Genomic DNA, 23199 nt, shown 5'->3' with positions numbered 1-23199 from the left:
GTTGAAAGCTCTTCTCATGGTAGCACATGCAAGTAAGCTAATCTTTGGGTTCAAAAAATATAAAATTGTAGCTCTTTGTCTGGAAAAAAAAGAAACGACGTTCAAGTGCCACACCAGAAAATAAATTTTTTTGTCCTGTCACCGAATGTGTTGATCCAAAATCTAAAAAATTAAGCCCAAAATCACTCGTGAGAACCGAATTAAGGGCCAAAGAAAAAAATAAGTATTTTTCAGACACATATACGGAAGGAAATAATGGCGTTTGTGGTTAACTGAATCTGTAGAGGACTGCTAACCACAGTGTCGTAAAATGTATTTTCAACGATGTGGTCACTAGTTGCCCTCTGCCTGCAGGAGGAGAACAATGTTGGCAGCATATTAATGTTCAAAAAAGAATACGCTGCCGGTGCAATGGAATACGCAAGTGTTCTTTCGAGGGGAGTGGCGATAATTGTTTGAAGTCGTAGCCCGTCAAATTCAACTTAAAATTAAATTACTGGCTATTTTGGCAACAAATATTTCGAATCACACAGAATTTGACGCTTTTCTACTAGCTCACGTTCATGTACCGCCGCATTCTGACGAAACCTTCGCTTCCGTTCAGCAGCCGCGGCATGCTTCTTCTCAACAATACAGTGCAACTGCGCCAGAAAAAAAGAACTATAATGAGGAAGAGCCGGGGAAAGTGAATCGGAGAAGGGGTACAAAAGAAATGAGTGGGCCGAAAGAGAAGGGCGGGACACTGGCAGCGCTTCCAGGGGCACAAAACTTTGGTTCTCGGTTGAACGGAAAGTCCGAACTTTGCTTTGAAGCGTTGATAGTAGTGGGTTAAAAATCTGCGCGCGCCAGAATCTAACATTCTTGAATAGGAAGCTCTCAGCGGGTGGACTACTGAAGTCCGAACGGAAAGCGACAAAGGAAAGTTTTCTGTGAGTTGGCACTATATCTGCGCTGCACAAATTCGCAACAATGATATCAAAAAAGTAGACATTCACTATTAAGTTGGTGCACTGTAATCGGTGAAAAAAATAGCCGTCTAGACGAATAATGAAGTGAGAAATTATCTCCGGCTGGTTAAACTCATCTATATGGAGGACGAAAGTCAAGTACAGACCAAGAAAGTTTTATGACATTTTATGTTTCCTTCAAATTTGGTTCATACAAGTTACCGCAGTGCGCCAGTGCTTTTTCCAAAAGCAACTACAAGTGGAACGGGGCATCTCAGGTTCAAGGAACCAGACAAAGCCATATATGAAAACTCTTCCTTTACTGGCTAGAATTTCGAATCAAGTGCTTCAGGAAGCCATTTGTGAATATCGATGCTACAGCACCGTTCTCAAAGCATTCAGCGGCTACCGTTAGTGCTTTGGGATTGAGCATTACATTTAAAGCATTCACGGAGTCATCCAGCATGCAGGAACCACGAATGTTTCCTACACAAAGTTCTTCCGGCAACTGGTAATTATTAGAGCCTTTGTCCTCCGAACCTTTTTGACCAAAGACGCACGACATGTTGGCTGTAGTTTCGATGTCTAAAAAAAACACTCAATACTAACCACCACCACCTGACTATAGCGTATTTTTGTTTTTCAGAGGCTCCGTTTCAAAATAGAGATGACCGAAGCCTCTCTCGTGTATCGCTTTTAACAAAAGCGTCTCCATCGTATCTTCGCTCATATTTTGTACTTTTAAGGGCTCCTTTCCGCGTTTAATGACCTCCTAAAATGGCCTTTGTATTTCAATTTTTCTGTTTTGTCTTTTCACTGTGAGCTGCAAACAAGTAGCAACGCATCGAATGGTTAACGAGTGCCGTTCGGAGACTACCTGTCGTGCAGCGATGCGAGTAAATGGATATCAGTGGAAGAAAAGGGTAACGAGGAAGACTGTGAGTCCCTGGTCACACGAACGACAGATGGGATGTCGATGAAAGAAAAGGAGGGCAACAGCGGCAACAATATGCCACCTCATCGAACACAGTTGTCTTCTTTGCCGTCTTGTCCACACGCTTAACACTGCAGTATTGCCGGAGCGCCAGTTCTTGCCGCGAGGTGGCGGTGTCGACCGCTCTCCTTTCTTTGCCACACCGAGCATCGGCACACGCGAGAACCCACTTCTCGCGGCATGCGCCCAAGGCATGCGAGCACCCAGTGCCGTGCGCCTATCGTGGGCAGAAACGGAGAACACTGCAGCGTATCGACTTCGCTTCCTGAGAGGCGGCGTTTCCAATAGCGCGCCCTCAACAAAGGTGGTATTGGGACACGGGCTCTTATCGAGTTTCGAGGCGCTGAAGGGCACAGTGTACTTTGTCACCGCCTGTTTGCTCACACTAACAGTCTTTGTGCTTTTGTACTGTTATTGCTTCTCTCTCACTCTCCTCCCCTGTTTCTGATTATTCTGGCATGCATTTGTCTTAGGCGGTTAACGTTCTTTCTACGCCTTACACAGACATCCTTCTCGCAGACTGTCACGCAGTAGCATGATGAAGAAGAAAAGGAAAGATCGAAGCATACGGATTGAATAGAACTTTTGAGCTCAAAGAAAGTTAAAACATGACCCTCGTTTAACAACGTCATCAGCGAGATTTTTAACAACGCCGCAAGGACCCTTCTTCCGTTACGAGAACAGCCAGTTGAATACTCGTATAATGTGCACTTACGCCTGCACGCACGCCATCCGTTGTTTTTTTTTTAATTGCTTAGTCTAGCACCAAATTCTCAGTGTCATGTAAACAACTGAAAATTATGCGAAGCATGGTCAAATACACTGCTAAAAAGGGAACGCCTTGCTCGCCATGTTTGTGCTGAAACGCAATACAGTCATCGCCCAGTGGGTTAGGAAAGAACAAAATCTTCTGAATGCGTAAAAAGCCAAAGCCATTCCCAATTCCTTCAATAATTATTAGGTAGCGTTGGGAGTAACAATCGTATCCCAGTTCTTGCGACTTTCAGGTCAAAAGTGTTTTCGTATAAGTGTTGTATTAGTTAACAGTCAGTGACTCTAAACCACACGTCAGGCGCTTTATCTCTCCACAGGGCATGCTTCTTTCATTGGGCTGTCTGCCCAAGTACTCCACTTTTGTTTCATTTTCATGTCTTCCCTTGCTTCTTTGGGATTGAGTTTTTATAACCACAGCTCTTGAAAATACAGTATCAAGTTAGTGGGATGTATGTAACCACATATAGCACTAACCTTCCAACAGAAAAGAAGCCAAGATTGTAGTCTCAAAAATGTTCTGCAATTAGCAGGATAATTGTCGTGTTTTGGCGCAAGCGAAACTCGCTGCAAAAGAGTTTCTTTTATTGATGCGAAAGCATTATATGGCTCATAAGTAAGAAAATCCGGCGTTGACCTACCGTCCACGAGAAACAGACCCAAACACCCACGTGACCTCGTGACGTCATTGGCAGTGCCTACATCATCAGAAAAGAAAGAAAAATAAGATTTATTACCAAGTGAGTTTCGAACAGATCAGCTTCGCTGGCCGCTTCATTACAGCGGCATGCCATCACTGCTTTTTTTTTAAAACATAGTATTTATTGCCGGGATTCAATGTTCTATGTACATGAACAATGTACAGCGTGGTCTGCCCCTACGCCATCACCGTAGTGCAGCACCCCACGCACTAAACTGCCAGTCTCTCACTCTGGGTTTGGGTATCGTCGTCTTCATCAACTTTCAGTCTGGCGGCGCGAGAACAGATCAGCTTTGTTGGCCACTGCATTAGAGTAGTACGCCATTGCAATAGCCGAAAACCCCACTTGCATGCTTTCGCATTCACAGCAGGTAAGTATTCTGAAGTGCTCTCCACAAATTTATTCCCTTAAAATGTTTAATCCGTGTGATTTGAAAACTGCATACTTTCCATTCCTCTGAATTCTGATTTTGCGTTGACAAAAGAAATCATACACCTTTTGTCGGCCGAAGCAACGAGTAAACATGAAAATATCCACAGATGGTGAATATATAATCTGATGTTGGGGAAGGGCGGGGGATTAACTCATGATCCTCTGTTTTCTCTACCAACGATAGAGTGCGCAGAGACGCGTGGAACTATTGAAGTAGTACAGAGAGGAGAAAAGTACTCAAGGAGGTAAAGCCTACGCCCAGTTGGTCACACACATCAATATGGGATCAGTTATATTTTGTTATCTCTCAGAAAACATCGAAGTGGGTCGTCCTGTCCGGAGTCACACTTTCTGTCCTTCAACTACTTATGGACAGCAGTATTGCTTCTCGGCGCGTGCGAAAAGCGAACATGTAGTCATGCAGGATTACGTTTCATTTGCACGTTTTAATTCACGTTTTCTCTTTTATTAGGGTATCTCGTTTGAGAGCGCATATCTTTGGAAAGGAAAATACCGCGGGTAACCAGGTACTGTATCACTCGTAATGTGAAGAGAGATAGAGAATAAACTTTATTAGTGTAAAGTAAAGAGCTTCGTGGGGCAGCTTGGTTCGTTCTCTCAAGGGGAGTTTGTTTTTTCCCCTATTCTTGTTGGCGCACATTCTCCCAAAAAATTTAAAATTCAGGCCAAGCTATTCCGGTCGGTCCAGGAAGGGACGAGGAAGGAGGCCATACAGCCGCGTCTATAACTGAGTGAGTGCAAAGCAGGTTTAAGATTTCAGAGAGGACAAAATGCGATAGCAGTTCACATTGCTGAGAGGCGTAGGGTCGGAATAATAAAGGCTCCCGCTGCTGATAAATAAAGCGCAATATGCACCGCAAATGCCTCCAGATGTTTTCAGTTAGCGGCCAGTATTGTGAAAAATATGAGAATTCACATATCTTAGCACCAACTCTCTTTCCTCTCAGCGCTGTCGACGTGGATAGACGCGACGCGCTTAAGAATCCTCACTCTTGAAAGCGCTCAGACCGTGCAACCTCGACAAAAGTAGCGAAACTGCAACGAAAGTGACTCTTCGCTAAAGAAGACCTGGCGCGGATGTGCAGGGGTCGCAAAACATTCACTCCACGTCTGTGTCGTCGCTTCATTTTGTTTCTTCATTCATTCGTTGCTCTCTTCTACTTATCAATTTGAACCAAGGCTGGGTTTCGCTTTCAAGCCAATACAAATAATAGAATGTGTCTAGCATGCACGCGTCGTGTTCCGGCGCCTCTCGCCTTTCCTTTTTTAGACGAAGAAGGAAAGACGGCGGGGAAGTTGGTGAGATGGTTTTTGCCTTGCGGTTGTACGATCTTCACCATGTTACTTTCAGCGCGAGTGAGAAGTGTTTTCATCGACCGCGAGCATTTCTTCCTCTCATTGTGAGTTTTACTCGCAGTAAACGAAAGAAAGGCAGTCCTGAACCGATTTGACTTCCGTATTGTTCAAAGCACTTTTTCTGCTTCCAACAGTTTTCCAACCGTGCGGAAAAGCGTGCACTGACTTTCAGCAGTCACGCTTAATTGAAGAGACAACACGTTTTCCGCTTTGGCAGCACATTCAGCCGAGTCGATTATTTCTACCTTTGTCTGTACGGAAGTCTCGTTTCGCAACGTCACCAACTTTCGCCAAGCGTTCGCCATCGGAACCAATTCTTGTTTGGCTAGGTTTTGGTTTCACTTGTTTAGCAGCATTAGAAAATATTTATTTTCTTGCGCGTTACTATAGAAGAGTGTTAGAACCCTCAACGGCAACAAAGAAATCGAGCTTTGTGTCAAAGATAAATCTGCGTTAACACTTTGGCTGACAGAAAAGAAATTACCTTTTTGTGATGCCTATTGTGTATAATGAGGTGTGTATTAAGGTGGATAACCTCAACAAGACACGTGTAAAATTTAGATGTGCAGGCTGCGAAATTTATAAATATTACCTGCCAGCAGTAGTTCCAGTGCTGCTGAGAGTTTCCAGGAATGCTGAGAGTTTGTTTGGCTAGCAGCATAGTATTCTGTGAAGCGTTGATAATAATAATTGGTTTTTGGGGGGGAAAGGAAATGGCGCAGTATCTGTCTCATATAACGTTTGACACCTGAACCGCGCCGTAAGGGAAGGGATAAAGGCGGGTGTGAAAGAAGAAAGGAAGAGAGAGAGGTGCCGTAGTGGAGGGCTCCGGAATCATTTCGACCACCTGGGGATCTTTAACGTGCACTGACATCGCACAGCACACGGGCGCCTTAGCGTTTTTCCTCCATAAAAACGCAGCCGCCGCGGTCGGGTTCGAACCCGGGAACTCCGGTCGCAGGTTTTGCTTAGTGGTAAGAGAAATTCCGCTATACGAACCTTCTTTATTAACGCCAACCTGTGAAACCACTGTGATATACATTGCATGCCTAATTTCCGTCAGGTGTAGAATAATGTGCAAATATTGCAGACAATCACGGCAGCCGGTTTTAGCGTACTGCTTCCGAAAACAGAAAAAGTGACCAGTTGTAAAGCGAGAGATTCATAACACCAGTAATGCGGTAGCAATCTTCGCTAATGTAAATCTGCTTTGGTCATTGCCATACTTTGCAACCAATTAATGTTTTGTATTTTTGAATTCTTTAGAATATCTGACAAATGTATAGAAGTGAAGGAAGCAACAAGAAAAATTAAGATACTCAGGTCTATACAGACACGACGCCTAAGCAGCTAAGCTATTGGTAGCAGACTATTGCTTGCTGCTACCAGAATAGTAATAAAGCTTGGCGGGGTGGTGAACCAAGATTATTCCAGGGAGGAAAAATATTTTGAAAAATAGCTCATTCAATATACTTTCTGCCCGGTTCTCCCGGAAACACTCCTAAGAAAGATAGTCGGTGTGAGAAGCTCTTCCTTAGTGTGCCGTGCCCATGATGAACTTGGTAGGCTTAGGCAGGCGCAATAAAGGAAGGCATCAGATGGGTCATCTCGTATAGATCTCTATAGCAGTTCTTTCTGCTATAGAGATCTTCTAACAACTTTGCGGGAAGAAAAAGAGGGCAAATGTCGTTTAACAAATCTGCTACGGTCCGTGTACCAAGTGCGTTTGAGGCCTCCGATTTGGTTTCTCACCACTTTGACTAGCAGCCGAAAATATACCCAGCGCTAACTCGTTCTACTTGGTGATATTAGGATTTCTGAATTTTTAGCGGCGCAAACAAATTTCTCATATTAGCGTCTGAATGTGGATACATTAGCGAAGATATTTTCGAGGCGGTAAAAAGTCGTAGGTTGGGTATTCAACGGCTAATGAGCATCGGTGCTTGACTAGGAGGGCGCATTTTTGACGCCATATCACTTATAGCGCCATATTATTTTCCTTAAAGACCCCTAGTGGCGTTTTGCGTGAGAGCTCAGATTTTCCAGGTGCAGGTGTTGACAGCAGTCATAAAAGGTGATGGGCAAGTTATGGCAGCGATATGGTGGCGAAGGCTGTTCCAGTCAGCTCCTACTGGACAAAAAAAAATCAGTTGGTAAAAACAGTAGCACGGGCACGTTAGCGCAGAACTTCAAGAAGGTGACCGATGCGATGGGATCTGCGTGGTGGGGTGCGGGGTGCGCAGATGTCGGGTTCTTGTCCGAGCGGTGAATAAATTACTTCGGAAACAAGACAAGACTGGCAGTGCGACACCGAGCAGATAGGTTGCATAAACCTGATTACAATTTTATCGATAATATGCAAACGCCAAATGAGTACCAAGAGTAAATGAATCTGGTGGCTCTGCTTTGTACAGCTTCGAGGGCATTAGTTAAATATGCGTGATGGTGGTTCCAGATGGTCGAAGCTTATTGTAGTTAAGTTCTTATGAGCGAAATGTATGCTTGCAGTCTCACATGTTGAGAGGCATCCCGCAGGTGACGTTTTAAGCAGCCAAGTGTTTTAATAGCCGATGATATCAGGTTAGTGACATGCAAATGACGGGATAAATCATTAGAAATGGCGATACCAAACTATTTGCATTACTGCACGATGACAGCTGGGGAGTTATAAATCGTGTATTGAAAAAAAAAACAATGACACGCATCTTTGCGTAGCTTTCTTAATTTTTGAGCTATTTCCGAGAAATTTAGATCTCTTGGCAGGCAAAAGAAGTGCTCGCGGATGACTTCGCATTGCTGCTATAGTAAATGTATCTTTCCAAGATTTCATGTCTAGTGCATGTTATAGACATTTTTCGTGTCGATTGGTATCAATAGCTGGATTTTCGTTAAAGATGAGTTGAGAAACTGCGTGCTCTAGAATGATTGCTGTGCATACCGCGTCACTGGGCTAATTCAAGATTACATGGCGACATTTAACACGTAACGCAATTAACGCAAGGTGCCAAAAATAGTTTCGGCGCTCCTTTACGCAAGCAGAACCTGATATTGGAAAGCTTTACTAAGGCAATATTACTGACTGTCAAAAACTTTACATATAAATAAACAAGGAGAGAATTAAACCATAAGGTGCCAGGAGTGTCAGTAATGATAGTGTACACATCAAAGGAGAAATCTGAAGTATCACACAGGACAGTCCTTGAAAGTCTATCGCTCTGCCCTGCTGCAGGGGTGACGAGGCATCACAACGGAGCAACGCTCAACAACATATATAAACAGGAGTGGCGTAAAAGACATCGCAAGGCTTAACACACTTTGCAACGTTCAGCCCAGGAATGTGTATATTTGCAATTTAATTATGACAAGAATGCCACAGTTTAAAATATGAAAGGTGCTCAGTTTTCTTTCTCATGCCACAGAGAGAGAAAAACTTTGTTCACAGCCCTTCACATAGGAGCCGATAAGCATCTCTCAGGCATGGCTCCAGAGAGCAACTCGATCGTTATCCGCCCTCTCCCCTCCTCCACCAATATCCGCTTCCTACACACAGTAGCGTGTCGGCGGGCTAGTCCCACGGCGAAAAATATCTGCTTCTGAATAAACAGCGCTCTCACATTCTCTATCTCTCTTTCATGTAAAGCCTGTGGAATGGAAGTGATGCGATAAAGTTGGGGAGGTGCGTAAGAAGACCTGGTAGAACTGGATACTGATACGTCTACTGATACACCTTCTCTTTTTCACGTGAATACTTGTCACGATATGTTTTAAATTGTCGGACAGCCAAAGAACTTCCGGCAGCTTTTCATTTCTCTTCAGGGCGTTGCTCCACGAAGAAAGGCGATATCAGACACCTGCCGATATTGGCCATCTCTCTGTTTAATTTCAAGGTTTCCGGTCGCCATACAAAAGCAAGTACCTCGATACGATGGTTCTAGAGCGGAGGTTAGGGGCGTGAAAATGACCTCGTTACGAGTTCTCGTGTCGTGGGGAGGATGCGTGGCTGTACTCACAATGACAAAGTGAGAGTACTCAAATTGCAGCGGAGAGACGCAGCTGCGAAGCGTCGAGTGGTAGTCGCTTCTTTAACAATAGCTAGGTACAACAACGCATGTCCGTGGCTGCTAGGACAGCGTGTTCTCTTCAATCGCCTGCATAAGGCCTGCGGCTTCCTTCAGAAACGCCATGGGTAGTTATGAAAAGGGCTGTTCAGCGCTCATGCAAGGGCGTCCTTAACCAAATAAATCAACAACCATTAAAAAAGCATTCGCCCCCTGCTGTGAATTGAAGTATGTTCATTGTGTTGCAGTGAGCCCGGTTAGCTTTCACCTCTTCTACCGTTTTCCAGAGCCGCACCGACAAAGGTCGAGCGAAGCTCACACGCACGTTTATATTTGGCTTTCTTTAGTGCCATTTACACCCTTAGCAGAACTTGGTGCACGGCTTGGAACGTCTCCTCTTTTCGTCCTTGGTCGCACGTTTCATTTTCTGCACGTTTGGGTCCTCCTTAACATTCCAAAATTTGTACTTTGTCAACGTTCTTTACGCGCTCCGTTTTGTTGCACCCTTTAATGCTGAGCGAAAAGTTCGCAAACAATGGGAAGTGAATTCTGAAGTACCGTTTGGGATCTGGGAGCTGTCTCTCATAGCAAAATAATCTATTAGGTTGTGCACACGGTCAACCTGTTGCCGACAGGCCTGTTGCCAACATACATTGCATCCTATTAACCTCCATTGCTTCCGTTGGCTGCACACATGCACAGTTTGAGTAGAAACAAGTTTTCTGACTAGCTATACCTGAACCTTACCTCCATTATTCTTCCGACTTCAAAAAGATCTAGCTCTAAACCTGCACTGTATGGACCTTGGAGTCTTTTGTGTCTAGGGTTATATAGCACGTGTTACAGACTGTTGCCATTCAGTGTTTACATGCGCAATTGTTCTGTTTTGATTTGATTTGTGCAGCATAGATCAGTAAACTTGTTTCTTGCTTAAGGTTCATAATATTTAATATGCACATTCCCAAGCACCACAGTTAATTGGCCCAGTATTGCAACAGGATGGGTCCATCTTGGTCCTTTGTAGGGCCGGCCTTTGCCAATACGATTCCAATTTTGGGCCGATTACCAGTGCTGCTTGGGTTGTTTCGGTGATGAGAATCGAAAGAATGAGGTAGCAAGTAATTTTGTCTCTTCACGAGAGAGAAGGTTGATATTTCATTCTTATAATGCACTGTAACACGATTCACTGTCTCTGCTGAACCGATAATCGACCAAGCTTGTTATTCACTGTGTTAAAACATTTTACAATTTTTACGGCCTGTTGAGTTTCCATTGTCATCAGTGCAATGACTTTTATAGCGTCTTAAAGTCACTTGGTATTGTTTTGGCTACTGTGTGAATGTTTCGTGGTGTACTTGTTCTAAAAACAAACTCAAAACAACGTGTGAATAAAGTTTCCCTGAAGAGTCCGCTCATGCTTTGGGCTAGTGATTTAAATCCGATTCTACCACTAGTTTTTTTGGAGTTATACCATATTCACAGCAACATCTTGAGTAAACATTTTTGTACTTTATATACTTCAGAACTAAACCATACTTACGCCGCACTCCTATTTCATGCGAGGAGATTTCAGAGGTTCAGTGCTTATTCAATATTACTTGACCATTTGGTTTCTCAGCTATATCAATAATAAGCCAGAGTATGCAAAATTCTGGTCATCTACCTTGAACTGTAACATTGAAAGGTTGTTTGCAGCAACGCTTAATACACTCGGCCCAAAACAAGAAAGGCCACAGCCCCCACCACAAAGTATGAACGGTACATTGAATAACTGTATAACCTAGTGAAATCATGTAATAACTACTGTAAGTGGAGCATGCACCTCACTTTCAGATCAATATAACACAATATTCTCACGTAACATATATAACAAACATATAAGGCTGCGAACTGGGCGAGTTGGCACTGATTTATATTTGAACAACGCGCAGTAAAACAACAGAACACAACGAACAATGGAGAGCTTGTGGTGTCCATTCTTCGTTGTGTTCCATTGTTTTTTTTTTGCGCTGTTCAAATAAGAATATAACGAACACTTCCGTTGTAAATCATTCGAAAACTGTATTCAGTTCACCTGGCGTATAAGAACTAACATACCTGGCTATTTATTTTATGTCGGTCTTCAAAAGCAAATCGTGGGTTCCTGCTACAGTTGTGGTCAGTGTTTGAATTATTACATCGTTTTAAAATATTTATATTCTATACCATTCTTAGTTCGCAGTGCTGCAACACAACTATAGGACGGCTAAAAGCACTGTTAGAATTTTAGAATTTAAATATTCATCAGTTTTTTTCTTTTTTTCTTTTAGCATAAAATTTTTTGGGGGGCACTCAAGAATTCTGCTTTTCTCGGTTTTTTGTGGTGACAAGTACTGACTTTACCACTAACACACGCTATAAAATATAAGTAACATCAGTTACACCAGCCGTGGGCATACGAGCAGCGCATCGCTAGAAATACAGCTCCCTCCGAAAACTGAAACTAATCGGTGTCTATGAAGCGAACTACGCAACTGCCAGTTTTTGAATAGTATTGTCCAATCCTATAGGGCTGACTCCACTGATAAATATAAAGATGACGCTTCCCAGATATCTCTTGAAAGCGGTAGTGGTGTGTTTGTGGAAATGCGTCGTTTGAGTTGCAAGGGGATCAGGGATCGAGCTGCGCTTACCTTGCTTTTGTCTATGCCTTGTAAGCTATGAAAAATTAGAGCAGGCTTTTAAAGCAAAAAGAAAAGTATTCCGCTGTACTGCGTGCGTGCGTGCGAGCAGGCCTGGTCCCTCTTGCCTTTGTTAAAGCTAATACCTAAAACCAGCACACCAGCTCTAGTGGGAGCCTAATGTATTTCTTACGAATGCGGGCTTGTACAAAAAGCAGTATTATTATTATTATCGTTATACGCTAAAACTACGCAAACGAAGCTTTAACAGTACACTTGCAAAAGCACCTGCCAAAAAAAGTCTCAAGTTCTAGCGCACTATCACGAGACTGCTCGACCTTCGACAATACTGCACAAAACTATTATACAGAAACAGGGAGGAAAGAGGAAAGCGTTAAATTCTAAAAGGTTTCTCTCTACCCGAGGCTTCAGCATGGGATTGGAGGAAGGAAGTTTGCGGCTAAACTGTCATCAGCACTTGTTCGCTTGTTTCAGCAGCTCAACATTTATTTCTATTTTGCCCGATGAAGAATAAGGCTTATGAAAGATGATATGCCCTACCAATACGCGAGCGAAGATATGTAGCCTAAGTTAATACCGCTATGTTTTTAAAATTATAGACAATTCTGAATTGTTGACTATTGTGCTACGCTGTGAAAAGTAATCTAGTCGACGCATTTATTTATGCGCGAACTCTAAGGAAGGAAACATAAATTGTTGAATTACGACTGCAAAACAGCGAGTTTCAGCCAAGCTAGTTGAAGTTCCCCAGAGGAAAAAGGCAGCAAAACTAACCTCATACATGTGTGTCATACAAATGCTATACGATTATCATACGAATGTCCTACACATGTCATACATTTACAATTGCATACATTTTTTAAGAGATGTCTTAGAGTATTTTAAAAATTTAATGGCATTTGTATGAAAAGCCTAATGAGGTCATTTCATCATAGTCCTTTTTCCAGTGGGGTTATCGCAGTGAAATACAAGGACAAGTTTTAAAAAGTCATAGTTCCAACTGTTTTGATAACGCCATAGAAAGCTAATTTCAGGGTGGTTCGACACAGCACCAGAGGTCATAAAATACTTCCTAAGAAATGCTAGAGGAGGTGAGAAAATGTGATGCCAATTAAAACAAAGATAAAAATCTGCAGATCATACCACATATCTGCTTCACGACCATAAGGTGAGTAAAATGACGCGTTATTTAAATACTTTTAAACAGAATAAAATTATGAAGTTGTTTTAAAATTGCATAGCACAAATATTCTTTCACTATATACGCTGCACTCGCTTCACCCCACGCATTACAAGAGCCATGCTCGTGGTTGATGCAATTTTTGTTCTCAAATAAGAAAATAGATCATGTCGCCAAGGCAACCACCCGCTTTTGTACATAGTTATCTTGACAATAACCGAAATTTTTTTACTTTATAATGATGTCCACATATATGATAGCTAGAGGCGCAGTTCAAGAAAACCGAGGAACCGTAAAAAAGTTGCAGTAAGAACAGAAATATGCTATTTTCATTCATTGCGAAGGCAAGGTTCAATGTTCATGTCTGCTTATTTGTGATTTGAGAACTTCAATAGTCTTGAACCCCCTAATTTTAGTATACTACTGGTACACGGGCGATAACATCAAAGAAGCAGCGAAGATAAATAAAAAATTCGAGAAGTGTTCGCATTCAAGAAGCATGATACTGATAATATCGAAGCTGTGCTTGTTAGATAGGGAAAGTAACGCAGGGTGCCTACTTAGACAAAAGTCATAAGGAAACTCAATAGCTTAAGAAAGGGAGGTGGATTGCTTGTTTAGAGGCCCCACAAACTGACTTCCTTACGCAGGGAAGCGGCGGCACATTAATGGCGAACTAATATCAAATTACACGAAATAAGAAAGGAAACGCTGCAATTATTGGTGCAACTCTTCTCAAAACCTTCCATTTTGCGACATTCAACCCCTTTTAACCTTTTTATTGGTGCCTTCAGAAAAATCTAAAAACGACATAAAATAAAGAAAGAGGAAGCCCGGGCCAGCAGCGCTGTGCCCGGCTTAAAGCCAATTAAAGAAAAATGAAAAACAGCGAAGCGTTGAAAATAACGGAAACCAAAATTTACACGAAAAAGCAGGAAAGTAAAAAACAAACAGATGGAATTACCAAAGTCACAGCCCAGTCAAAGACATAGCCACAGTCTGACATTCAAAGTGTAGTGCGCAGGCCACAACGACAAAGGCATTCTAGTGGAAGTTGATAATGGCTTCGTGTACAATGGAGGAAACAGTCTTTTGAAACAGGAACCCTCATTGCATTCGTTGCCAAGAAGAACGGCGAAAGCTGCGAAACACTACTGGTATGCACCTTAAGAGGGTGGTCTTTGGTGTTGTTTCTTTCTCGCATTTTATTCTGCTGCTGTTTTATTTGAAGGCGAAATGGAACTCAGCAGTTGTAAAGGCGTGAAAGAGCATCTTGCTAACAGGGCATAGGAGTCCGGACGGGAAGGCTATTTAAGACGCATTTCTTGCCACCTTAACAACCGATACAGAGAAAGATTTACAAACACACGGCATGAGAAAATATAAGCCAGGATTTTCAAAGGCATTACACAAGGCGAAAGTCTTGATCAAAACGAAAAGAAGAGAAAGTGATATGAAGCGAAAATTACCCTTTGCAATATGGGAAGAGAGAGGGACAGTTAGAAGAGATGGCACCTCTTCAAGGAATGCAAGGTGGGGCTACCTCTGTTTTTTTCTTCTCACCTGGGCGTTGGAATCAGTTGCGAAGGCAGATGGCGCCACCTGAAATAAGCCGCACCAAAAACAATCTGTACTGTAATGACTTCTTCCCGCACAAAAGTTTAAAGTTCTTGCCACTCAACGGCCCTTCTAAGTGGGTTCTAAAGAGCGAGTGAGTGAAAGACGCAAAGGGGAGAATGGAAGGAACAAAAGATACAGATAGACAGTGTAAATACAATCTGTGATTGTGTAAATACATAATTTACAATTATGTGTCAACACAATCAGTTGCTTGGAGTGTTCAGGATGAATTGCATGTCCATGCACACATTGGCGTTCAGTCACCTCTAGTGTGGAACCAAAATAATATCGTACGCTCGTACAGACACACATCATGCACATTTTGATGACGACTGTCATAATTATTGTATTGGCTGTGATATGTGAGGTTTAACGCCCCGCGTCGACTCAAGCTTTCCGGGACGCCGTAGTAGAGGGCTCCGAATTAATTAAACCACCTGGGGCTCTTGAACGTCCACGAACTTCGAGGAGCACGCGGCCGTTTTTGTATTTCGCTTCTATTGAAATACGGTCTCCGCAGCCGGGATCTAGTCCGCGGGATCAGCAGCCGAGAGTAAAAGCCGCTGAGCAGCCGTGACGTCTCATTTATTCATTACTGCTTTATTTTTATAACTGGCTGCAACCATGCTGGGCGTCTCATGCGGCTGTCTTTTGAGCTTGAGGATTTCAACTGACGCTTCATGTGCAAACTTCTGGTGATGTGCTCACGAATGATAACATATTGCTAAAATGAACTACATTTCTTATACGTAAAGCAAGTTCTTTCCGACCAAGCATCCTCAGAACAATGCAAAGCTCTTATACCCCTTTAGTGATTAATTTTCAAGAGTATTTTTTGCTCGTGGTTTAGCGGGACAAAGGTAGAAATAAGCCACTGACATGCGAACTTCTTTGCTTCAAAAGCATGGGCAGCATACAAGGGTTTTCTTACTCTTACATGTAACTGCGGGACAAAGAAAATTGCCAAAATCAGTCGCCTGATACCACGATTTGTAAAGCAATTTAAGGTAGATTCATTTCTTCTTCACTTTACATACTTCCTTCTATTTGTGAATACAGGGATGATGTTATAGCCATTTCATTCGAAGGCAGCGGTATCAAACGCGGAGCGGGCCAGTGGAAAAAATGATTAAAAAAAACGATTTTCAAAGTAGGCATCGCAAAAATTGTTGGTATCTTTGGGCCTTTCGTCGCAGACCCCTAAAAAGTGATATGATCAGATGCTGCGCAAAAAACGTACATATTACGGTACATAGATGAGGGTTCGACGGAAACCCGTCTTGCGAGGGAAATTCAGCATATCTTTTTAAAGGAACACTCACCAAAGTCATAAAGGAAAAAAATAACCGTAAGAGCATTGACGTTTCGGTACCACTACAGATGCCTTGTTCACAATGGGATAAAAAACGAGAAGGGCTGCTGCTTATGTAGAGAAAACGTTGCGTATAGTGCGGATGTATATCTCGGGTAGATTGCCCTGTGTCCTGTTAATCGCTTGGCTTGTCATTTGTATGTGAAGGGATTCCTTGAGCAGACGAGTAGATAATGATTTTTCTTTCTCAAGTATGCGCGTGGAATCCCAGTCAATCAAGTGGCCCGTGTTTTGCTGGTGTTCGGCGAGAGCGTTAGAAGTCGCTTTTTTGTTTTTGACGTCACGCTGGTGTTCTTTGAATCGTCTCCTGTAGTCCCGTGTTTCGCCTATATAGGCTACACCGCATTCTTTGCAAGGAATTTTGTAAACTACCCCAGGATAGCTGGTCTTTTCAAGCGGGTCCTTTGCTCGTACCGAATGGTTTCTGAGCTTGCTGGATGGGACATGGGCAACTTGGATGTCGTAGTCAGCCAGTATCCGGCATAACGTCTCGCTGACACCAGGGGCATATGGGATGGCTGCACGTTTTTTCTTATTGGCTGCTTTTGCTTCGGCTTAAGGGCCGCAGCGTGTCGTTCTTGTGATTGTAGCACTTGACGCGGGTATCCGTTCTTTGAAAGCTCCTTTCTTATGCGGCGGACTTCACGAGTTCCTTTGCATGGGCTTGAACAAAGCTTGAAGGCACGATTGTAAAGCGCCGCGGCAACGGAGCGTTTCTGCCCTATTGGGTGCGCAGAATGAAAATTCAGGTACTTCCCTGTGTGGGTAGGCTTCCTGTACACGCTCGTCGTTATGCCGTTTGCTGTTCGTTCGATGAGGACGTCGAGGAAAGGGAGGCGCCCATTGCTCTCTTCTTCCATCGTGAACTGAACGCTCTCTTGAAATGAGTTCAGGTGCCGTAGAAATTTTTCCGCATCCTGTCGTCGGATGATGCAGAAACAGTCGTCGACGTACCGCAAGAAAAACCTAGGTGGCGGGTCGAACGATGCAAGCGCACGACTCTCCATCGTTTCTAGGGCCAGGTTGGAGCAGACTACGGAAATGGAGGCTCCCATTACTGTGCCGAAGATCTGCTTGTACATCGTCTTGTTGAACACAAAGTATGTGTTTGACAAGCAGAATTTTAGGAGCCGGCACAAGTCGTCTGTCTCTACGGGCGTACGTTCTGGCAGAGACAAGTCGTTCTTCAGGACTGCGAAGTCCACCGGCACGCAAGTAAACATGGACCTCACGTCGAATGACACCATAATGTGATCATCGCCAAAAGTCGCAGTCTTCAGTTTGTCAATGAAATGTGCCGAGTCTTTGACGTGCGTAGGCGTGTTTCCTGCCAAAGGCGCCAGTACCCGGTGGAGGTATCCCGACAACTTGTTCAGTGGTGACCGTGTGAAGTAAACAATCGGGCGAAGTGGTACCTCCTTCTTGTGTATCTTGGGCACCCCGTATATAGCTGGCGCCGAGCCGTTGTGACAAAGTAGGCGATTGTAAAGATAGCCTTTGTCAGGGGGGGGGGGGGGGGGGGGGGGACGAACTTGAAAACATCAGTAAGAAGTTTTTGCAGCTCGGACTCGATTTTCTTTGTAGGGTCTCGCGCCAGCTTGGCGTACGTCGTTGTGTCCTCCAGAAGGGCGTACATTTTTCGCACATAGTCGGTGCGGTCTAAAACGACAGTGGCGTTACCCTTGTCAGCAGGCAAGATGACGATGTCTTTGTTCCTCTGCAGCCTGGTCAATGCTGTTTTCTCTGCGGGTGTGATAGTGCGAGTCTTGCTTTTAGCAAGCTTAGAAAGAGCTCCAATGGCCCTTGAGCGTGCTTCGCTTTGTAAGCTGGGGGCGACCTTGCGTATAGCCTCTTCAACAGCGCAGGTCATGTTAAGAGCATTTGGAGGAGCGCCAGTGTTGAAGTTGAGGCCTCGGAGAAGTAGGCTGCGTTCATGCGGATCAAGCGTGTGCGAAGGCAGGTTGCATATACTCGCTGTCGGGATACTTCCACCAGGTACTGGCGCCTTTGGCAGGAAACACCCCTACGCACGTCAAAGACTCGGCACATTTCATTGACAAACTGAAGACTGCGACTTTTGGCGATGATCACATTATGGTGTCATTCGACGTGAGGTCCATGTTTACTTGCGTGCCGGTGGACTTCGCAGCCGAGTGTTGCAGGAATGCCCTGAAGAACGACTTGTCTCTGCCTGAACGTGCACCCGTAGAGACAGACGACTTGTGCCGGCTCCTAAAATTCTGCTTGTCAAACACATATATTGTGTTCAACAAGACGATGTACAAGCAGATCTTCGGCACAGCAATGGGAGCCTCCATTTCCGTAGCCTGCTCCAACCTGGCCCTAGAAACGATGGAGAGTCGTGCGCTTGCGTCGTTCGACCCGCCACCTAGGTTTTTCCTGCGGTACGTCGACGACTGTTTCTGCATCATCCAACGACAGGATGCGGAAAAATTTTTACGGCACCTGAACTCATTTCAAGAGAGCGTTCAGTTCACGATGGAAGAAGAGAGCAATGGGCGCCTCCCTTTCCTCGACGTCCTCATCGAGCGAACAGCAAACGGCATCACGACGAGCGCGTACAGGAACCCTACCCACACAGGGAAGTACCTGAATTTTCATTCTGCGCACCCAATAGGGCAGAAACGCTCCGTTGCCGCGGCGCTTTACAATCGTGCCTTCAAGCTTTGTTCAAGCCCATGCAAAGGAACTCGTGAAGTCCGCCGCATAAGAAAGGAGCTTTCAAAGAACGGATACCTGCGTCAAGTGCTACAATCACAAGAACGACACGCTGCGGCCCCTCAAGCCGAAGCAAAAGCAGCCAATAAGAAAAAACGTGAAGCCATCCCATATGCCCCTGGTGTCAACGAGACGTTATGCCGGATACTGGCTGACTACGACATCCAAGTTGCCCATGTCCCATCCAGCAAGCTCAGAAACCATTCGGTACGAGCAAAGGACCCGCTTGAAAAGACCAGCTACTCTGGGGTAGTTTACAAAATTCCTTGCAAAGAATGCGGTGCAGCCTATATAGGCGAAACACGGGACTTCAGGAGACGATTCAAAGAACACCAGCGTGACGTCAAAAACAAAAAAGGGACTTCTAACGCTCTCGCCGAACACCAGCAAAACACGGGCCACTTGATTGACTGGGATTCCACGCGCATACTTGAGAAAGAAAAATCATTATCTACTCGTCTGTTCAAGGAATTCCTTCACATACAAATGACAAGCCAAGCGATTAACAGGACACAGGGCAATCTACCCGAGATATACATCCGCACGATACGCAACGTTTTCCCTACATAAGCAGCAGCCCGTCTCGTTTTTCATCCCATTGTGAACAAGGCACCCGTAGTGGTGCCGAAACGTCAATTCTCTTACGGTTATTTTTTTCCTTTATGACTTTGGTGAGTGTACGTTTAAAAGGATATATTACGGTACACTTCTTTGTTCATACGTTTTTTAAAGCTTAATTGTTACATTCGTTCTGGTGAGTGAAGCCTCAGGACTTGTAATATTCTGTCAGTTATTCTTAATTAACAATGACAAGCGCCTTTACCTTGCTGTAATTTTCAATTCCGTTGTCAATCATTTACAATTATGCTCTGAAGCTGCCACTAAGGTACCTTGCGTTAGTTAAAGAATTTCTCACTCCGCAGATCGAAGCTCTCTCTGGCAACATTAATTTACACTGCTATGAGTGGACAATAGCAAGATAAAAGCAAAGCACATTCATATGTCTTACTATTGGACGTTTAAAGCTTCTTACAACGTTTTGTGTATGCATGGCTTCGAAACAGGTGGATGCAGGTTGTGCATAAACGCCATGCTTTGTCTGCACAAGTTTCCGTTATTCCTCACTCTTCACTAACGTCCTTACTTTCTCTCTTTCCGCCTTAAAACATTTCTTAGAATATCGCTCTCTTCTAGAGCAAGAACGTTTTTTTTGTCTAGTGCTCTACTGCCACTCTTCATCATGGCTTGCACGGTGACCCTACGAGGTGAAAACATGGATGCATCTGCTTTTGTCCACTGCGGCAGACAGTAGGCGCAGGAGATTCACGTGAGGCAAGTCATGTAGCCACCACACACCCTATCTGACATAACTGCTAAAAAAAAAAGTATTTGCACCACGAACTGTTTTTCGGAAAATTCTAAGCAACTTTTCGTATTAATATGCACTGAAAGTATTCTGGAAAGCACACTGTGCCCATCGCTGATGAGTAATGACGTTATCATTAAATGATTATTTTTTAGGCTGCACATCATAAAAAAATGCTTATGCAGTAAAAGTATGTGCACGAACAATAAAATGCTTTCGCTTAAAAGTCAATGCTCGATGTTTAAATGCCAAAGCGCTCATCAGATCCTTTTTTCCGGTCTCTGTTAATTTCCACAAAGTCGTGTTTTATCAATGCTCATTGTTTCTAAAGCCGGCTATAATTCATTCACGTTTTATTCGGCCTTTTCTGGTTATGTTCATTCCCGCCTCAACCTTCTCCCCTCACCCCCTTTCTTTAGGGAATGTCTTGAGAGGGTTCTTGAGTAAGTTCATTGGGCGAGTTACGTTCTTGGGTGGGTTCCGTTCCTTACGGATTTTGTCTTTGGATAGCCTTGCGGAAGCGTATCTATTCCTTCTTTTCCATGTGAACTTTCTGTCGCACTATAAAAAGGTAGGGCTCGGCTTTCTTCGTATATAAAGTTGTTAGTTCAGCGCAGCTGTGTCTATTTCTTGTCCCCATCCGTCGCTTACCAAGGCTACCTTTAGAACAATTGCAGCCAACCAACGCACCCACCAACATACCTCGCCCTACTATAGCGTTGCAGATATAGTAAACTCTTGTTAGCTTCTTGGCGGGGACAGTTCGTGAAATGGCTATTCAAACACAGACATCGGCTGCCTGCAAATGGGCAAATAAAATTATGGTATCTGTTGAAAGTCATAGAACGAATCACATATTTTAAACCTATCATAAGTTCCGGGGTATTACAATCAGTAAGAAGCGCATTTTTAATTGAGCGGATATCTCCTGCGTAGCGCACAGAATTCCTGTTCTTCTCCCATTCCCTTTATTTTGTTCTGTTTCTAGACACCTTTTTAATTCTCTTTCTCCCACTCTTTCTGTTTATTTAAATCTTACAGAATCATTCGCAGTCATCACGTTGACTTCAGATGATTGCCGCAGTTAAGACGCCCAGTAAACACGCCTGGTCCCCACCGCAAGAAGAAGCACGTGTAATTCGTCTGCATCGAGTTCCCTTGATATCGTTTTCACTATGTGGAGCACAGTGGGTCGACAGCTCCATCGAGAACCAATTGCACAGCCGAAGGCATTACCACCTCTTTGGCTTTTGTCTTCACGACAGAAAATCGCGGCATTCTCTTATTTCTTCATGTTGTTGCCCTCACATGGGCTTACGTGTGCCTATTATCCAGTGGCCCATCTCCATCCCCCCCCTTCCTTTTTTGTTTCTTTGTATGCACCTGATGCGTTCTTCAGTGGGTTAGGTCTGTCCGTGGATGGCCTCTTCTGTGTCATTTTAGGGTATGCGACTGTAGTGTTCTCGAGGAGATGGCGCTGTCAATATGGCTACACACAGTAAAGCGGCACCCTCGCTCCGGAGTTAATTCACCGTTTTCATTGAATTTTGTAGTGCGTTACTGGCCGTAAAGGGTTCATAGGTCCTTTGGTTTGACGCGACAGCTACTCAATGTGCCCTTTGCTTTGTATAGACAGTGGGTCTCTTTTTATAAATATGTATAATGGTCGCTAGTGCATGCTTATATTTCGAAAACCTCAAATTTCGAAAACCTCCTGCACACTCGCGCGCGCTAGCGGCGAGGCGGCGTGGACTGCTTCAATTTTTGTATTTTTACAACAAGTGTAAAAACTCCTGTCCTTCCTCGCGATTGCTCAACTTTATACGTACTTCTCCTTGGTGTCTTCTTCCTGCCCCATTAATTCTGCGAGCAGCAGCTTGGGTGTTTAAGTTATTAGATAGCCATCGCCACGGCGGGCAACATCGTTTTAATAATAATAATAATTGGTTTTGGGGGAAATGAAATGGCGCAGTATCTGTCTCATATATCGTTGGACACCTGAACCGCGCCGTAAGGGAAGGGATAAGGGAGGGAGTGAAAGAAGAAAGTAAGAATGAGGTGCCGTAGTGGAGGGCTCCGGAATAATTTCGACCACCTGGGGATCTTTAACGTGCACTGACATCGCACAGCACACGGGCGCCTTAGCGTTTTTCCTCCATAAAAACGCAGCCGCCGCACATCGTTTCCTTCATTTTTGTATTTTTGTAACAAAAGCCACTACTACTGCTTTGATTCGTCTTATTCTAGGAACTACAATATATACTGTCAGTGAATTTGTCTTATTTTTAATATGTTCGACTACAGGTGGCTCGTCTGCCTAAGGAGAGAAATCGATTTGTTGAAGAGAAAAACAATGTGACACAGCGTAACGTCACGCAAAATGCTATCATTCAGCTCCAGGAAACACGCGTAGATTTTTGCAACTCTATTGTGAATCGGGCAGCCTTTGAAAATGATATGGCAAACTGCGTGGTACGAATAAATTACGTACTTGAAGGCAAAAAGGTAAAAACCTAATAAAAATGCTTGTTTGGGTCGAGTTCTTGATCTTGTGCATTCTCTCATGCCAGTGCTTTCACCACTGGCCTCCGGTCCTTCCATCTGTTGCACTCAGGATCTATTTAGGTTGAAAAAAACACGCGCTCAAACTTTGCAAGGGAGAACATCAACGTGTTAAACTTAATTAGTAACCTATAATAACTTGCGCCGCATAAAAAACTGAATTTTTTTTTATGTACTGAAGAATGGGGTGGGTCTTGAGAGTTGGGAGCTAAGTCCCAAATACCTTGAGGCATTTGAGATTTAATTAACTGCTCCGTTTTTTTTTTCATTCCTCATCGAAACTCGCTCTGCGTATGCCTCATGACGCATAAAAATTTTACGTCACACAACGAGAGCTCAATGTCTCTCTCTACTCTTCACCGAGGTGTAGGTTAGGAACACTAATGGTTTTAAGGTTTT

This window comes from Amblyomma americanum, chromosome 6, assembly GCF_052857255.1.
Source record: "Amblyomma americanum isolate KBUSLIRL-KWMA chromosome 6, ASM5285725v1, whole genome shotgun sequence".
Classification (NCBI taxonomy): Eukaryota; Metazoa; Arthropoda; class Arachnida; order Ixodida; family Ixodidae; genus Amblyomma; species Amblyomma americanum.
This window is presented reverse-complemented; position numbering follows the sequence as displayed.